Here is an 18,389-nt window from a genome sequence, read left to right on the forward strand (position 1 = left end):
AGGTTCATGTAATCAGAGAATTGACCGTTAATCCAAAGAGGGCCTAGCCATTGAAGCAGGTCCAAAGAGATTGTAGCCTAGGAGGGGTGAACTCCTTTATCAAGTTTGTGTTATGAGTTGTTGTGTTTTATTTCTTTGAATTTTACTTGTTTTATATGTGTTTTAAACAACTAATTAATCTCATAAATTGCTCATAAAAGACACTCAATACTTGACACATAATCCTTCATATTTTGGTTAATTTGAGAGGATCCTAAACACATATATTTAATACTGATGAGGGAGATTTCATAGCATTAACAAGTTTTCCCAACATTCAAATCATATAGCACCTGCAAATCAACTTTGTATCTCTTTTGTAGCACCCTAGGCAACCCTTGGTAGCATGTAACTCGACCTTCAATGCCTTAATAAGCCTCTCGAACTGTTTTGGGAATGAGTATCAATACAACTAAAGTTGAGCCATGTTCTTTTATTTCTTTCTGTGGTAGTAAGCTCGGTGCACTTGGTGATATGGTCCTCATTCGTCGTAATTATCACTTTCCCTACTTTGACTTCTCCATGTTGCATGGGTATTTGAGTAAATTGCAATCTTACTAGTCGAGGGTGGCCAATTTTACTGGCCACCTTAAGCCTATAAAACATTATCTCATATGCATTGAAAACAATATTTTTTAACCATAATATGCTCAATAGGAGAGGTGAAGAACAATGCATACCTGTGATATCGAATTGTTGGAGAGGCCTGCATACTGGAGCTGGTCCTCATAACATGATGATCTTGAAGGTGTTGATTTCCTTTGCTTTCTTCTACACAGGTCTTCATAGATTGATTATTCTTCGATTGATAAAACTATTATATGTGTGCAGGTTTCTTCCCAGTGTCTAATTTGTGGTGGTGGAGTGGATGGACTACTTCCGAAGGAGGGTGTGCCCCTTCTCAACTTCAGAAATGGCTTCATGATGCTCAAGGTCACTGGATCTTCTTTTCTGTGGGTGAAAAAAATATTGATGCTGAGTTCTATTATAACTGTACACGCTGCTACAAGAGGAATCTCCTTGCTATAGCAGTCACTTAATTCCTCTTTTGAGACCTCATATTACATGTAAGATTGAGGGCAAGTCATAAAAGGTATAAGGACGGGTTAAAATTATCAGAAAGTGGTGTAGGTGGTGGAAAAATTGAAAGTAGAGATTTTCTGTGTTTTTTTTTTATGTATTGCGGAGTGGAAATTGAAGCTGACTTTTAGCTAGATGGAGAGGATGGGTGATGAAAGTGATGCTGGTGGACCTCTCCCAACATTTCATAAAGAAGGCATGACCTTTTGACCTTTACGGGAGTCGTTAGAATGCAACAAAATCAAGAATAAATTGTGCAGAACTGGCCTTGATGATGAAATGTTGCGAGCAATCCTTGTCAGACCCCATAAAACTCCTCCAACAACCTTTGGGCCCACTTATTAAAAAATCTTGCCCCTATAACCAAGCCATCACCAACCCTGAAAATCCATCTTAGCCGCATCATAAGGAAAACAGAAAATGAGGACATTTACAAATCCTCCCACCCCGAGATTCCTTGCCCTGAAGCAATCCACATTTTTCCATTGTAGAAGCATTTATACACTGATACTAGGATCCCATATGCACCACTGGGTCGCATCATGCCTCCATGTTAACCAAACATGAATGGATCCCTCAATACCTAGATCCCAAACACATCTCTGACTCATCCTGCCATCAATAGATCCACATGGATCCCAATGCCACCAAGGCCAATCACCAATGCCTAAGGGCTCTTGCTGTGCTATACCCTTGGCCAGAAATATCCTCCTAAGAGTTTCTCCATGAATAGGATACAAACTCATAATCTCTCGCTAATCCATCCTGTGGGAAGGATCGAATGCATGATCATTTTTGCACATGGTACATGTCTATTATGCCCAAGCTACTCCATTCTCAACGCATATTTCCCCCCCTCATCAACCAATAAAATCCATTCAGAAAACCTTTCACATTTCTCTCGAATGGACAAAGGTGGGAAAACAATGTTGCAAGCCTTACATATGTACTCCTAGAGAGGGTTGTTGTCTAAATATACTGTAGCTCTATTGAATGCCTCTGCATCTATTTGCACCTCATTAATGGTTGAACCCAAAGATGGATTCTCAACCACCTCCACCATGTCTCCAACTTGAGCCTTCAACAAGCTCTCCAAAGATGGCTCATCATGCACATTGTGCATATCCTCCTCCTCATCTAACTCACGATCGTCTGTGTTCTCCATGCTATATCACTAGTAGATCATCTCACAAGTCTCCTGAAATGTCTTCTCCTTGACCTTCCCCATGCATGGGAACAATCTGTTGCTTACCATATTCATCCTCCAAACAATGATGCATAGTTGGACTACTGTCAATGTCTCCACATGATTGCTCATACTCTGAGCACATCTCACCCTCATTAGAATGATCAAAAGGAAACTCCTCCTATTCTGTCTCTATCATCTCCTTAAATTTATTGGAGCATAAGTGATTAGGTTTCGAAGGCCCCTTGCAAATGAAGCAAAGATATTTCCTCCTTAATTGATTCTGGCTACTTGTTTTACCCTATCTATCCTTGTCTTCTCCACCAACTGGAAATAATTCTCCTAATTGTTAAATTAATTTTAACAACTTATTTATTGTGTGCTACAACAAATAATGAATCAATCACACTGCAACCTACACAAATAAAACTACAGAATAAATAAACCCTAGAAGAAATACTAGCACACACATAAAATGACAGTTATTTTTGGACCAATGTCCCTGGAAAAACCCAACTAGGGAAAACCGGTGAAGCAGTTGAGGGTTTTATTATTATGCAGTGGTGAAATAACTGAGTACAACTGGAAGTCGAAACTGGAAATCCTATAGAGAAAAACTGGCAAAAATCTGGAGAGAAGTTTTCCTCACCCCACTGGCAATTTCCCGGCACTGACCTCAACTCAAATTGAGTCATCCAAACTGTCTTTGCACAATCACTGCATCATCCTAGCACATATGCTACTACTCTCAGCTTGGAACAACTTCTCCTCAAGCCGTCTGACCATCTCTTGTTTGGGAAAACGTCTCTCCTGGCCTCTGGAACCTTTGCCCAGCTTCTGGCACTGAAACACTACTTCTCCCCAGCAATTCAACTTTGCCTCTAGAGGCTATTGTGCTACTCTGCGTCATCCTCTCTGTGTCTTCTCTGCCTCTTTGCAAATGCACTCAGCGACCGCGAAATCTTCCTCCAGCTGCACTGTCCCTGCCCCTATCTCACTACTTCGATCTCACTAGCTCTCTCTCTGGCAATTGACTACTGCTACTCTGGAAATCGATCTGCCAAGAAATTGAACTACTCAAGTGTATTCTCCAAGTGCCCATCGAATTCTTCTTATAATCCTTTGTTGAGACTTCAACGACCAAGATTAGATATTAATCTATGTCTAGGATTAACTTGAAGTCAATCCGTGTGAGTTTCTAGAAGATTCACACCATAACTTAATTAATTCTGATTAATTAGTCATATTCCCTAAGTTTAGACATAGAGTTAGGAAATATTTAAAAACTAACTAATAATATAATTAAGTCATTTCTACGTGAAATTTCTGGAAACAATTTATGGGTTTTGGAGATATCATGCGTTCTAGCCTCTCCACAAAATTTCAAGGCTAGAACACATCCAATGCTACAAAAATTGACACTCCCTCTTAGCAAGGAATGTGTTCTAGTGTTGTTTCGCCTTGTAGCAACACCTTGTCTCTGCATCATCTCCTGTCATGCTGCTGATGCTGGCTACTGTTTCCCACCAACCACTGTGCATCTATGACCTGCATTTGTGTTGTTGCTGACCCTGCAAAGCTGTTGCCAACACTGCATCTACAATGTAACTCCCTCTCCATCTGCTACTGCTGCAACTAAAAGGCATCCTGTGTATTGAATCAACTGTGATCAGTATGATACATCTGTCACCCGAGTCTTTGATTGCTGCTAGTATCTGCGCTGTCACTAAGGCATTTGCATTGCTGCTGACTCTGCACTGTGCCACTATGCACTGCTACCAACTCTGCACTGCGTTGTCTAGTATCTGTCTGCAACTATACTCTGCATCTGTCACTCTGGCATCTAACTGCATCTACTGCCACTGATCCATCCTGCTACAAAATATTGTGGGCCCCATAGCAAAGGTATTGATTCAAAAGGTGGACCTCCTCAAGAATCCTGCCCATCTGTAGCACTCTGAAGCTATAAAACCAATTCACCCACCTCACTCCTAGAGGTATGGTTGTCATCATCGCGAAATCTGATCTAATCATACTATTGTTATTGCTCTGTTGATGAGTCTGCTTTGTTGTTGCAACTACTGCAACAATGAGTTTTATATCCTCAGATCCTGAAGTAATAGATTCCATAGGGTTGCTCCCTCCTAGCAACTCGCACTGTCCTCCTGTACTAGAAACTGGACTGTGTAGCTCTGCACTGGGAATCTTCTGGCTGGAACTGCACCTGCATCCTGCAACTAGGCAATTCGCACTGCCTGTGTCACTGCATCTAGCTCTGCAACTATCTCCCGGGTACTAACTGCAACTAGATTTGCAACTGTCTAATGACAGATTGTGTTTGTTGACACTGAACCTGCTACTATGATATTGTGGGCTCCTGTAGCAAAGGTGATGGTCCCGCTACAACAATCTAGAACTGATCTGGTTGATCTCCTTGTTGCAACTGCGCTGGACCCTGCCCATCTGGCACACCGGAGTCTCATACTCCTCCTCCACCTGGATCTAGTGCCCCACTATCTCCTTTCGAGCCTAGTCCCTAGCTGGGACCCTTCCTTTCTTTGCAACTCACACTAAACAACTCGCACTTCCTCAGACGTCTACCTTTGGCAACTTGAAGTCGATCTGCTACCAAGGATAATTTTAGGGGCGAATGTTCGCCCTTTAGCGAAATTAAGGGGTTTTAAATTTTTAGTGGGCGAATATTTTGTATCATAGTACATTTTTACAAATCACCTCAAATAGCCCACCTTATTTTAAGGGAGAGGGTAAAAAAGGTAAATTTAGCCCATGAAATTAGGACTTACAACCTTCCATTCGCCCATTTTCAAGAATAGGTTTTATTTAAGTGAATCCATTCGCCCATTTTCAAGAATAGGTTTTACTTAAGTGAATCCTATGGGCCAAATACCATATTTATAAAAGAGGTATGGTAAATTAATAAAAATATAAATAAATGAGAGGTATGGTAAATAAATAAAAAAAAATTATATTTACTCCATAAGTCACCTTATATACATGTAAGGGTGTAAACAAATAAAAATATAAGTAAAGTGGAGGTATGGTAAATAAATAAAATGTTTTTTTATACTTACTCAAAAGGTATGGTAAATAAATAAAAATATAAATAAACTAGACGTATCGTAAATAAATAAAACCTCTTTTTATATTTAGTCCATAACCCTCGTTCTATTTATGAAGGCTCAAGAAAGAGGTTTTATTTAAGTGAATCCTATGGGCCAAATACCATATTTGTAAAAGAGGTATGGTAAATTAATAAAAATATAAATAAACGAGAGGTATGGTAAACAAATAAAACATTTTTTTATATTTACTCCATAAGTCACCTTATATTTATGAACACTCAAAAAATGGGTTATATTTAGGTGAAACCTATGGCCAAAATACTATGGGACAAATATCATGGACTAGATTGTTATTAATACCATGCAAAAAACCATTATTAACCCTAATATTAGAATTAATAAAAATAAAAATGGCACATGGTATTCACCAAAATGGCACATGGTATTGACCCATGGTATTCACGTGGAATGTAGCCTATTTAAATGGGGGAATTAAACCAGCATGTAGCCTATGCTAAGATTCACTAGGATTTTACAAAGTTTTATTATGTAGCCTATGCTAAGATTCACTAGGACTTTACAAAGTTTTAATATTTAGTGAAAGACTCGCCAAGATCTTACAAGATTTTATAATTGAGTAAAATATTTGCCATGCCTGGTGAGAGATTCGCCAAAAAATTATATATACATATTATATTATTGATAAAATCGCCTTCCATTTTTCCTATATACCATGGAGATTCGCCCATTTATTATATTTATAAATTTAGGGGGGGTTCTTAAAATTTTCCCTGTCTGCTACCCAGATCTGCATTCTGGCTAACTCACACGGCCTCCTCTGGCAATCTCGTATGGCCATCTCTACAAAGCTACAAAATCTGCGAAACTCAAAAACTAGAAAATAAATGGGAAACTCCCTCTTTCCGTCTACTCGGTTGCTACTACTCAGTTGTCGCTCAGCTGCTATTACTCGGTCATTTCTGCTACTCGGTCGTTGCTGCTACTACTCGGTTATCGCTCAGCTGTTGTTACTCGGTCGTTGTTGTTACTTGGTCGTTGCTGCTACTCGATCATCGCTCAGCTACTGTTACCGAATCGCTGCTGCTACTCAGTCATCGCTCAGCTACTGTTACCGAGTCACTGCTACTACTCGGTCATCACTCAGTTGTTGTTACTCGGCCGTTGCTGCTAGGCTATCCGCACTCCCTTCTAGAGTGAGAAAAAATTCTCACAACGACTGCTGATCTGCAAGGGAATTCAAACTTCTTGAGACTAGAAGTTCCCTAAGGAAAATTTTCCCTTAGTGTGTGCTCTTCTTCCTCCCGACGCTAGTTCTGCTCTAGCAAACTGTTGCAAAACTGCTGCATCCAGCTAGATATCTGCTCTGCGAAAAATATTGGCTACTCCCTTTGCCTCTGCAAACCCTTGATCTGGAGAGATTGAATTTTTTTGTCCCTCTCAGAAAAAATCGATTTCTCCTCAAGAATTCGACGTCTTGGCCAAGGTGACTGTGCTGCCTCTAAGGTTTCAAACTACTGCCCCTCAATGAACAACGAAACTCCTTCACTACTGAGCACTCTGGCTACTCATCTATGCTCTAATGCCATGTGAAAAATCGGAAACCAGATTCTTATTGCAGCAACTGGAAATAATTCTCCTAATTGTTAAATTAATTTTAACAACTTATTTACTGTGTGCTACAACAAATATTGAATCTATCACACTGCAACCTACACAAATAAAATTGTGGAAGAAATAAACACTGGAAGAAATACTAGCAAACACACATAAATGACAGTTATTTTTGGACCAATGTCCTCGGAAAAACCCAACTCGGGAAAACCGGTGCAACAGTTGAGGGTTTTATTATTATGCAGCAATGAAATAAACTGAGTACAACTGGATGCCGAAACTGGAAATCCTACAGAGAAAAACTGGCAAAAATATGGAAAGGAATTTTCCTCCCCCCACAGGAAATTTCCTGACATTGACCTCAGCTCAAATTGAGTCGTCCAAACTGTCTCTGCACAGTCACTGCGTCACCCTAGCATAGTTGCTACTACTCTCAACTTGGAACAAATTCTCCTCAAATAGTCTGACCAACTGTTGTTTGGAAAAACGTCTCTTTAGGCCTTTGGAACCTTTTCCCAGCTTCTGACACTGAAATATTGCTTCTCCCCAGCAATTCGACTATGCCTCTAGAGGCTACTATGTTGCTCTGTGTTAGCCTCTCTATGGCTTCTCTGCCTCTCTGCAAATGCACTCACTGGATCATGAAATCTTCCTCCGGCTTCACTATCCCTGCCCCTCTCTCACTGCTTCCTTCTCACTGGCTTTATCTCTAACGACTGACTACTGCTACTCTGGAAATCAATCTACCAAGAAACAAAATTGCTCAAGTGTATTCTCCAAGTGCCCATCGACTTCTTCTTATAATCCTCTGTTGAGACTTCAACAACCAAGGTTAGATCTTAATCTATGGCTATGATTAACTTGAGTTTGATCCGTGTGAGTTTCTAGAAGATTCACACCATAACTTAATTATTTCTGATTAATTAGTCATATTCCCTAAGTTTAGACTTAGGAAATATTTAAAAACTGACTAATACTCTAATTAAGTAATTTCTAGGCGAAATTTTCAAAAGCGATTTCTCGGTTTTGGAGATCTCATGCATTCGAGTCTCTCCACAAAATTTCAAGGCTAGAACACATTCGATGCTACAAAAACTAACACTGAGTACTTCTATGTTCTTCTCAACCAACCTTTTGACTAGTTCATAAATAGCAAGTGATACAACCAGTTCCTTTCTCCAAATGGCCAACAATCTAGACTATAACATCTTACAAATGGCATCACGGTCTCTAAAATATTGAGCCTCTTCCCAAAGGTAGAACCCAATGTGTTATGCAACCTCTGAAAATACTCTTCTATCAGCCGAAAAACTTCTCCTAGGCATGGGTAAAGTTATCCTTATGACTTCACTAAGGTAGGAAGCAACCAAAAGTTTTACCCCTTCACAAGGGTGTTCGAAAAATTTGGGTTGTTTTAAGGCAAGCATCATTGGTTTTAGATCCCAATTTAAAATTTCTCAAATCTGATTGGTTCGCCTTGGAAAGATGGGAGTCTAATTTCTCTAGATTAAGTAAGGCTTTTATAATCACCTTCTTGTTCTTCAAGTTTGATCCAAGTGCATAAAGTCAATTTCCTACCTCCAGTTCTTTCTGCAAATCTCTTAGTTGCTCCAGTTGTAGTAGGATAGCATGTACTCCCTTTGAAAATGGTTTGTTGTTTTGTTTTGTTCTTTGGTCCAAAGAAGCATTGCAGCCCAAATAACCAAGTGATGCACTGCGACACTGATTCAATCTTCTTCTAAATTACTCATGGTATTTATGATATTTGTGAAGCCTTCTAAGGCCTGTTGCATTTTGTCGTCCATTATTTAGCAACATATACAAGGTTTAAGCGCAATGCTATATAAGATTAGACTCTGATCCTCTGCTCACCGATAGCCTTTCTGCATACAACTCTCTCCCGAGATTCTGACATACTCGGCGCTCATGACAACCAATCAATACACAAAAACATGATGCATACTAATGCTTATTGTTCGTGAAACCTTGACAACAAAACATAACGCTAGCAATATAGTGATATGACATCTACAACAACGTTCTAATATCAACAATGTAGCAACATACACTCAAATATATCAACATGCTTTTCTGTTAAACCCTAGCAGCAACATGACAACACATCTCTGCAACATATATAGGTCCATATACTTTATCATACACTAGATAGCAGCAACATCCTCTGCCACAAGTACATAATGAAAAATTACTTCAAGGGCATATATACTGACACCTCAATCAGTAACTCTACATCAAAAGCACGACTATATAGAGCATCTAACAATAATATATCAGCAATCACATTACACGCCAAGTAGCCCCAAGGACACTATTTCTGCACTAACATACTCAATCACTGAAACTTAGTCCTCTGTAGCAATTTATCTTAGCATCAATACTTCCAATAAACTTTACTCTACCTCAACGATCAGCTCAACGTGCAATCCATACTCAGTTACAAGTGTCCTCAAAATCAACCACTGTCACAATACGATATCTAGCCTTGCAAATCAATATACCGTCAGCTACATAAATATTTTCTCTATGTTGTGCATCAATATCGATCCATATTCTTAGTCAAATACAAAGGCTCCAAATTGTGCTCATTCACACAATACGCTGGCCAACAATCTAATCACTGTTACATTGCACACCATTACGTAGTACTAGCAGGTAGCCACACGCTCCGAATAGAGATCAATTACTTTATTCTGATTGTTGATCACTCCTCCTCATGTGCACAAACTCATGCATGACGACAGAGAATATGCACCATATCTTGCCAATCTGCTACTAAAGCGACTTTTGATCCACAACATCACATCCATTCATCAAGAATATGGCCAGATCACACTAAACCGAAGCCTCTAATCAATATACTACAAATATACTACGTAGGGATCTCTTTAAGCTACAAATATACTATGTAGGGATCTCTTTAATCTGTACATTGGCACTCACAACTGACTGTGTGCTCCAAGATGGCCAATCAACTGTGTCCCCGTCAAAACGTGGCTTTAACACCCAATCTTTACATCATGATTTTTTGGCTTCTAATCGCTTCCTATTGAGTGTGCTCGATCACCTGCGAACATAACACATTCATTGTGCCTTTCCTTAATTGAGATTGATTTGCTTCAACTATGATTTCCGCATTGGCTCTAAAGCTTCCCAACGAAGGAATGCGTTGGTGAATTTCAGCCCGTACACTAACCACCAGAGTCTAATTGCATGCACACATAAACATTGAGCTCGATCCTTCATCCCATATGCAATGCGACCATCGTCAAATTAATTATTGAAATTGACCCTCCAAAATATAATTAGTGCGGCTCCACAATGGCTTATAGAGTGGGCCTCTAAAATTGAAAGGAGTTGGCCTTTCCATAAAAATATGGTCTACCTCACAAAACTAAATCACTGAAAGGACTTGGCCTTTCCATAAAAATATGGTCTACCTCACAAAACTAAATCACTGAAAGGACTTGGCCTTTCCATAAAAATATGGTCTACCTCACAAAACTAAATCACTGAAAGGACTTGGCATTTCCATAAAAATATGGTCTACCTCACAAACCTCACAAAACTAAATCACTGAAAGGACTTGGCATTTCCATAAAAATATGGTCTACCTCACAAAACTAAATCACTGAATGAAACAATTGGACACTTTGTTGTTGTTGCCATATAAAGTGTTCAGGCACTGCAACAATACTGAATGAAACAATTTGACACTTTGTTGTTGTTGCCATATAAAGTGTTCAGGCACTGCAACAATACTCGGAGTAAGGGTTGTCACTCTAATCCTTACTCATTCCGTTTAGACTTTCTCCTAGACGAGTCAAGGGGCTAGTCCCCTAGGGTAAATGAATGAGGAAAACCTGTGTAACACAGGCTCTAGGAGACTTAAGGCTAAATAACTTAACGAAAATGAGAAAAGTTATGATTAACTGAGTTATTTATATATATCAACTGAAATGAATAAGACATAACCACTAAATAGAAATGATTTTTAGCCAGTGCCTTAGATGCTCAATTAACCATGAACCCACTTGAAGAAACAAAATCAAGCTATTCAGAAGAAGATTATAGATGTGATAGAAACAATGATCGTGAACAATTAGAGGCTCAAAATCTTAGCATGCAAACTATTTTAGCAATTAAATTCAGAAAAATCTAAATACCATGAAGAGCCATGAAATTTAAATGCTAAGCAATTCACAATCCTAGAATTAAAATGATTTTCCTTTAGTGACCTAGATCTAGAAAATTAGTTAGTTTATCTATAGTCAATCTTTAGATATGATTTTAAGCGTGTTTGACAATAGAGAAATTAATACCACAAAATTTTCCTTTAAAATTTTTAAAGTCCAAAAACCCTTAACACAAATAAAATCCAAGAGGGAACTTTAGATTAAAAATTTGATTATTCTTTAGGCCATTTTTTAATGTGCTAAGTTTTATGAGAAAATTTAATGTGGCAATGATTAATTAATTTTTTCAATGTGACAAAAAAAAAAATAAATAAATAAATAAAATCAAAAGGCTTTAATAAGTTAAATTTTTAATGGGCCAAAGGCCACATAAAAATTTTAAAATTTTAATGTGAAAGCACAAAGTCCTCTTTTGATTTAAATCTTCTAGAAAAATCAAAGTCACATTAATGAAAATGGAAAATGGAAAATGGAAAATTTTTAAATTTTTGTTTTGTAATCAAAAGCTAGATAAAAAAAATCGAAATGAGAAATCAAAGGCATATAAAAAAAAAATTAGATCAAAACTTCAAAAAGAATCAAAACAAAAGAAATAATAAAAAAAAGATGAAAAAAAGGGAAACTAAAAAAAAATCGAATGGTTAACAAAGGAGCTAACCCTAACTTATATCAAAACAACAAAAAGGTAAAGGGAAATCAAGTTTTATTTGTTTGTATGCAGGTTTGGTGTGGCCGCGACAGGAGCTTCGAGCTCGGACAAGATGAAGGTAGCGAAGGGAAAGTTGAATGTGATTGTTTTGCAGGCAGCGACAGAGTAGCTGCGAGAAGGGGCGAGGAGCTTAAGGGAAGACGCAGCAAAGAGAGGTGGGATTGAGAGGCAGCAAGGAGATGGCAGCAATGAGAGAGCAATTTCGAGGGAGTGGCAGGGATTGTGAGAGGGATGAGCTACGAATGCAAGGAGGAAAGGACGTTGCTAGCTAAGGAAAGGACGGCTTGTGGATAGGTGAGGAAGGAGCGACGAATGGATGACGCAGAAGAAATGGCAGCGGGAGAGGGAAACAGGCCTGTGGGTTTGCAGGTAAAAATGGAAAAACTGGTAGAAGGATGAGGGCGGAGCTAGGGCCATAGTGAAAAGGAAGAGCAACCACGTTAGTGATTTAAGGCAGCGAATGGGAATGGAGGAAAACACAGCAAAGAAGAAGGCTCAAAAAACGTAGCAGAGAGGGAGAAAAGAAATGGAAAACCCCAGGTAGCAGAGAAATTTGAAAAGGCTTCAACGTAGCAAATGGTAGCCCCAAAAACCCCTAAACAAACACAAAAAAAATAAATTTCACACCAATATATCTTTGCTTTAAAATTTTCTCCCAAAAAAACCCAAGATCTAAATTTAAAACCCTTGGGGAATAATACTGGTAAACCCCAGAAGTCCAGATGTTACCCTTTAGGGCCTAGATCTGGCTTCTATTTCAATTTACCCCTCAAATCTGTAGTTGCACAATGTAAAGAAAACACCCAAATGATATATACAATGAAACCAGTTAGATAATTACAATAATTACAAATTGAAGGCTCTAATTAGCTAGATTTATCATTATGCTTCACAGAAATCGAAAATTTTTAAATTTTAAAAGGAAGTGTTTGCTCGAAACCCTCATGCATCACAAAACAAAAATCTTATTATAAGCCCAGAGTTTATTTAGTTGGACTCTTTAGGAAATACAGATCGGGAATTGGCTGGTCTATCTGAAGACTATCCCCTAACGCCCGATAATCTATCTCAATATTTCCCTTCAAAACTCGATTCAACCATTAAAAATAGAGCGAGAAAATAATAATTAAATTTAGACAAATCGAGATACTTGCTATTATGTTCAAAATTAAAATTATTATTCAAACTCTAGCAAACTGAACAAGATACCTGTGCTCATATCACTCTTTAGAAGCTATCATCAATGGCTTTAGAAAAAATTATTCATGAAATAAAACATCTTACAGTATTTCCACGAAGAGTAACACCATTAGAATTTAACCCCAAATTATTTCTTTATTATCCAGAAAAATATTACACCAGAGCTTCTTGCTAAGCACACGAATCAGAGATTGGATAGATCGACTGACAAATGGCCTCCTATTTAGAGATAAATCCTCCAACGGCCAGTTTGAATGATCCTCGTCAAAGTAATCTCGACAGTTGATAAGGATAAAAATATCTTTTAATCTCATCTCGTCGAAATATTTTATTTTTGAGAAAATTCGAATTTTTCATTTAAATGCACTTTATATAACTCAAAAATTTTATTTTTGAGTTAATTTCCCCAAAAATTTGACTTTGACTTAACCCTAAGGGATCAAAGGTTTAAAATTTATCAAAATAATTAATTTACCTTAATCTCGAGACCTCTTAAAATTTAAATTTTCAAGACCGACGAATTTTGCCTTTGGAAAATTTAAATTTACATAGGACTTAGAATTAATTAAATTTTTTGCTTAGGATTTTAATTAATTTTGGGCCATAAAACTTAATTAATTAACCTATGAGGGGATAAATTATTTTTTCAACCCTAAAATGTTCATCCATGGTGGTCTAATTATGAGAGACCATGCGCTAGACATTTTACGTCAACATTTACATATGTTTACACCATAAAGAGGGAATCCCATTTTTTACAAACCCTCACAGACTACCCATTTCTGCGACACAAGTATAATCCAGCAGACCAAGTAATTTGTAATAAATAATCTAACCAAATAGTTAAGATTATTCTCAAATTACTTTTACATAGAGTCGATCTAGAATACTAGGCCTCGTCTAAGATCTTAGCGACAAAATCCATTCTAGCTTTGGGGTAAGACTAGAGGGAAAATCTCTTCTGATCATCCAAAAATGACTTGGTGAGAAAAAAAACCTCTTGGAATGGAGATCATCACTAGAAAGGTAGGTTTACCTAGGTCATTACATACATGACACGGGCCTACTGAGATTATTTACATTATAGACATGCAGAATGGATTTATATAACATCAAGGAAGTAACAGTCATAGAATAGACGAAGAGTCATGAGGGTAGATGAACTGTCACAAAGGGGAATGTCAAGGGTCACCCCACCCTTTGCTATAAATAGAACCTCATAACTCATTGTAAAGGCTTTTGGTTAGCCAAGCTTCCGATACGACTATCTTGGAGAGAGCTTGGACAGTATTGTAACGAGTCTTGGCTTCTCCACTACGTAGAGATAGTACATCTCTTTGGAGGAGTAGGTAGTTGTGGCTGTAACATTCCGCTATGGGAACTAGTGGTTGGAAATGAACGTATTGTATGACTGGAACTTACACTTCTTAATATAACAAGCGCCAACACGTTTCATGCTTATGTTGTATTGTATTCTATGTTATCTGGTTTACTCTAAATGATATATGTATTGGTTTGCTTACGCATGCTTGTATAGCTATTTGTGTATGTATGTATGAATTTTTCTGAAATGTGTTGTCAGTTTAACCATCACTTTGGATTGCTTGCTAACTTGCCTTCCATGTTGTGATGCATCTTCGCTCATGTGTTCCCTTCTTAACTGCGTGCTATCATAGGTTTCCAAGGGGTGAACTCATCTCAAACCCCGTGTGTTAGACCTCCCATGCACCTTCCTTGGCTTGCTGCAGCTGTCACACCCTTGCTACCAACAGAGACATCTTACTTTCATCTTTGCGAAATCACGGTCAAGACATTACCGTACGACTCACTGCTGGGACTCCTACACCAAACGGTCTGAGGTATAATTGGGACTTCTTATCGGGGAGATCCCCTTACATGTTGACGGGTCCAACACCGTGAACACTTCCCTAACAAAGTGCAATATCAAATTAAAGTGGAGTGTGTTTCACAACCCATCTTTTTTGTAAAGTTACTTTTGGCACAAGATAAAAATTGCAACAACCACTTTATTTAAAAAACTCAAAAAACTTTTTATTTCTATTTTATTTTAGGAAATTTACTTACTGGTTTCTTAGATTAATATCAAACACAACAAGAATATTTACCATGGGATATATAAAAAATAAAACTAAATCTATGCGAAGGGTTGATATTTTGAGTTGGAATTATTACTTGGCTATCTCTACATCTTTGTATCAAGTTATTTTGTGGTAGACCTGTACATTTTATTGGTTGCTACTGAAGAAATTTGCGACATTCCTCAAGGTTTTCTACTCATACCAACATTATGTTGGTTTTAATTTAAATATGCAGATTTACATATGAAAATCAACATAATAGCCCCATAATTAACTCCACCTCATCTTTGACTCATTTAATGCACTAGTCTTACTTGGTTTGGTTGAGGTATTAAATGGGAATCCTCCACTGGCCTTTTAGGAGGAAATTGGGCCTAAACAGTGGGGGTTTGGGACAAGATGACGTAGGCCCTTATAGTATATTCCTATCCTAGTAGGTTGCACAAACCTTTGCAACCTTGCTAATTCGATTAGTAACATTTTTTGGCATCATTGCCTAGGATAAGATCAAATAAAATGGCATTCAATAACATCATCATGGTAATATTGTTTATGTTTTGTATCTTGGTGAAATTGGTATTATTATTGCTAACTTTCAGGATCTCACCTTGCAACTCCACTTCAACAAGATCTAAATAATCATAGCACAAGAAATTGCTTTCCAAGATAAGGACTAGGATAAGGTATATATTGGACTCCATTGTGGTATTTTACTATTTTCATTGATATTTTCATTTAACCTTACTACCAAAATTTTACAACTAGCAAGAGGTGGAGCTATCTCCTTCGTTAGCACCATGGTATGATCTAGTTGAATTTGAAGGTTTGAAGGGTTTTCCCCCTCATTATAAAATGCAGCCACCAATTATCCATTTTCCATGGATATACAAAACCAATTGTAAATCACCTTTATGATTTTATCAAAAAAATGTAAAAATATGGCCTCCTCCATGAGGATATGATGATGATTTAGTTTATGTTAGGTTTAGAAAAGTCTACAATGATTTGGTGCAAAATTCTTGGTAAAGGCATGTTTCCATCTTTTGCAAAAACTTTGGAAGCATTTTGGGCAATATGGCATCATGATCTAGAGAGTTGGCTTCCCCTTATCCAAGAAATACAAGGATTGTATTTTGCATAAGAAGCTCTAAGAGAAGTCCCTAGTATTTTGGGGGAGATCAATGAAGAAAAAGAGGATTTCAACGAAGAGGCTCAAACTCCTCTCTCCCCTGAACCTTTATTTCATGACCTTGAGAATAGTGATAAACAAAATCTTATTGAAGGAAACAAAGAGACTATGGGCATCCAACTCAAGAAGGCAGAAATTCAAGAAAACCTTACAATAGAATTTAAGTACCTCACATAATAATATGAGACCCGGAGTACACGGTAATACCAATATCCAACATGTGACACAATGACCCATAGAACATGAAATGGACACGTTATTTATAAATATATATATGAAAAAAATTAAAAATATTACAATTAGTGGATATATATATATATATATATATATATATATATAAGAAGTAAAAATATAAGAAATTAGTGACATGCACAAAAAAATGAAATATAGACAAAGATTCAATTTAGAAACTAAAACATTTACCTAATGCTAATACATATTCAATCATACATTGAACGCACAAAGATACAACTTACTACTACATCAATGATGATAAAGTGAAAAACACAAGAAATTAAAATCCATAAACTGCAGTTTTCTCATTAAATCATCAAAATCAAAATGTATTACACAGATACTAACTCACCAAGTTATTGTTTCTATAGGCGCAAATGCCAATTGAAAATACAAATCAAGGTAGAAACTATAACCGTAGATCAATATGGAAGAATCTCATAGCTCATGAGTCATGACTCTCAATAGTCACCCATGTCATCAACATCTAAATCAACATCACTCTCACCATTGACCTCTCCTCCATCCTCCTCCTTTGTATCAAATCTAATCTTTGCATCTACTGGTGTGAAGGATGGCCCCTCAAGAGGATCACCATCATCAAAAGTGATAGGATCTAGCACTGGTTCATTAAGATCCAAGTTGGTCAATGCCAACTCAACATTGTTTTCCAAACCATTTCATGAGGAAACACATCCCGCATCTTTATCTTTCCCTTCAACCACTCCTCCCTCTACCTCTAAATAAGATGAATATTAGTGTATGTTACCTCAAAATATAGCAGGTCTTGTGAGAGGTGTCATGAGACAAGGGTTATACCAAGATACAACAATGAGGTGGAGGCCATTATCACTTCACCACTCCACCCCTTGCTCTTTAGTCTAGTTTCACCATAAGGGAGGCTTCTCAGTATTGGTCACCCAATACATATTATAAGAAAATATTTCAATGGTGACAACTTTGATAGGCTCATGTAAGGCACTCAAACTAAGAACAAGCCTCAATCCAATGAAATCAGGAATATTGTGCTCTCCAAGGAACCTACCAAGAGTACTTATAGCCTAGGGTTTGAGTAATATGCTACAAAAGTGGCACATTTAGGCATATAAGACCAAGAAAAGGCTTGCAAGATAGGTGTGATCAACAAGAGGGAGCCACAAGCCTTCAACAAGCCCTAAGTTGAAGCTTTAATGCTAGATTAGGGTTTCCTAGGGAAAAAATTCCCTAGGGTTTGTGACATCATCCATGTTTCCTCAAAATATAGTATTTTCCAACATATATTTGTTGTAGGTTTGACATTTCATTGTTTTATTTAGCGACCAAGCATAAAGGTAAAACCAAAGGTAATGATGAATTGATTTGTTGGTTCCATTGGTTACATGATCTCACCTACCATGTTTTGCTCCCTTTGAGTAGAGTAGAATAGGATTAATAAGATCTTTAGCATGAGCATTAGATGAGATTAAAAAAAAATAGTCTCAATTTATGCTTGAGTGATTTTATTATATTTTTGTGATGTTACTTTCATGCTTGCCTTCAGATTTTTCTATTTTATCAATTGGATGTGATTTCATTTCCTACAATATTTGTCATTTCATTTTATTTTACCACTATGTTTGGGAGGGATAGGCCTACAATCTGATTCTCTTGTAGCATATTGATGTCTTAATGATGAGTTTTGAAGTGACAAGAGGAAGATTCTGAGGTTCTCGCATCCTCCCGAG

This window comes from Pinus tabuliformis, chromosome 7 (genome assembly GCF_031772625.1).
Source record: "Pinus tabuliformis cultivar Carrire ecotype Pingquan chromosome 7, CPIR1, whole genome shotgun sequence".
Taxonomy (NCBI): Eukaryota; Viridiplantae; Streptophyta; class Pinopsida; order Pinales; family Pinaceae; genus Pinus; species Pinus tabuliformis.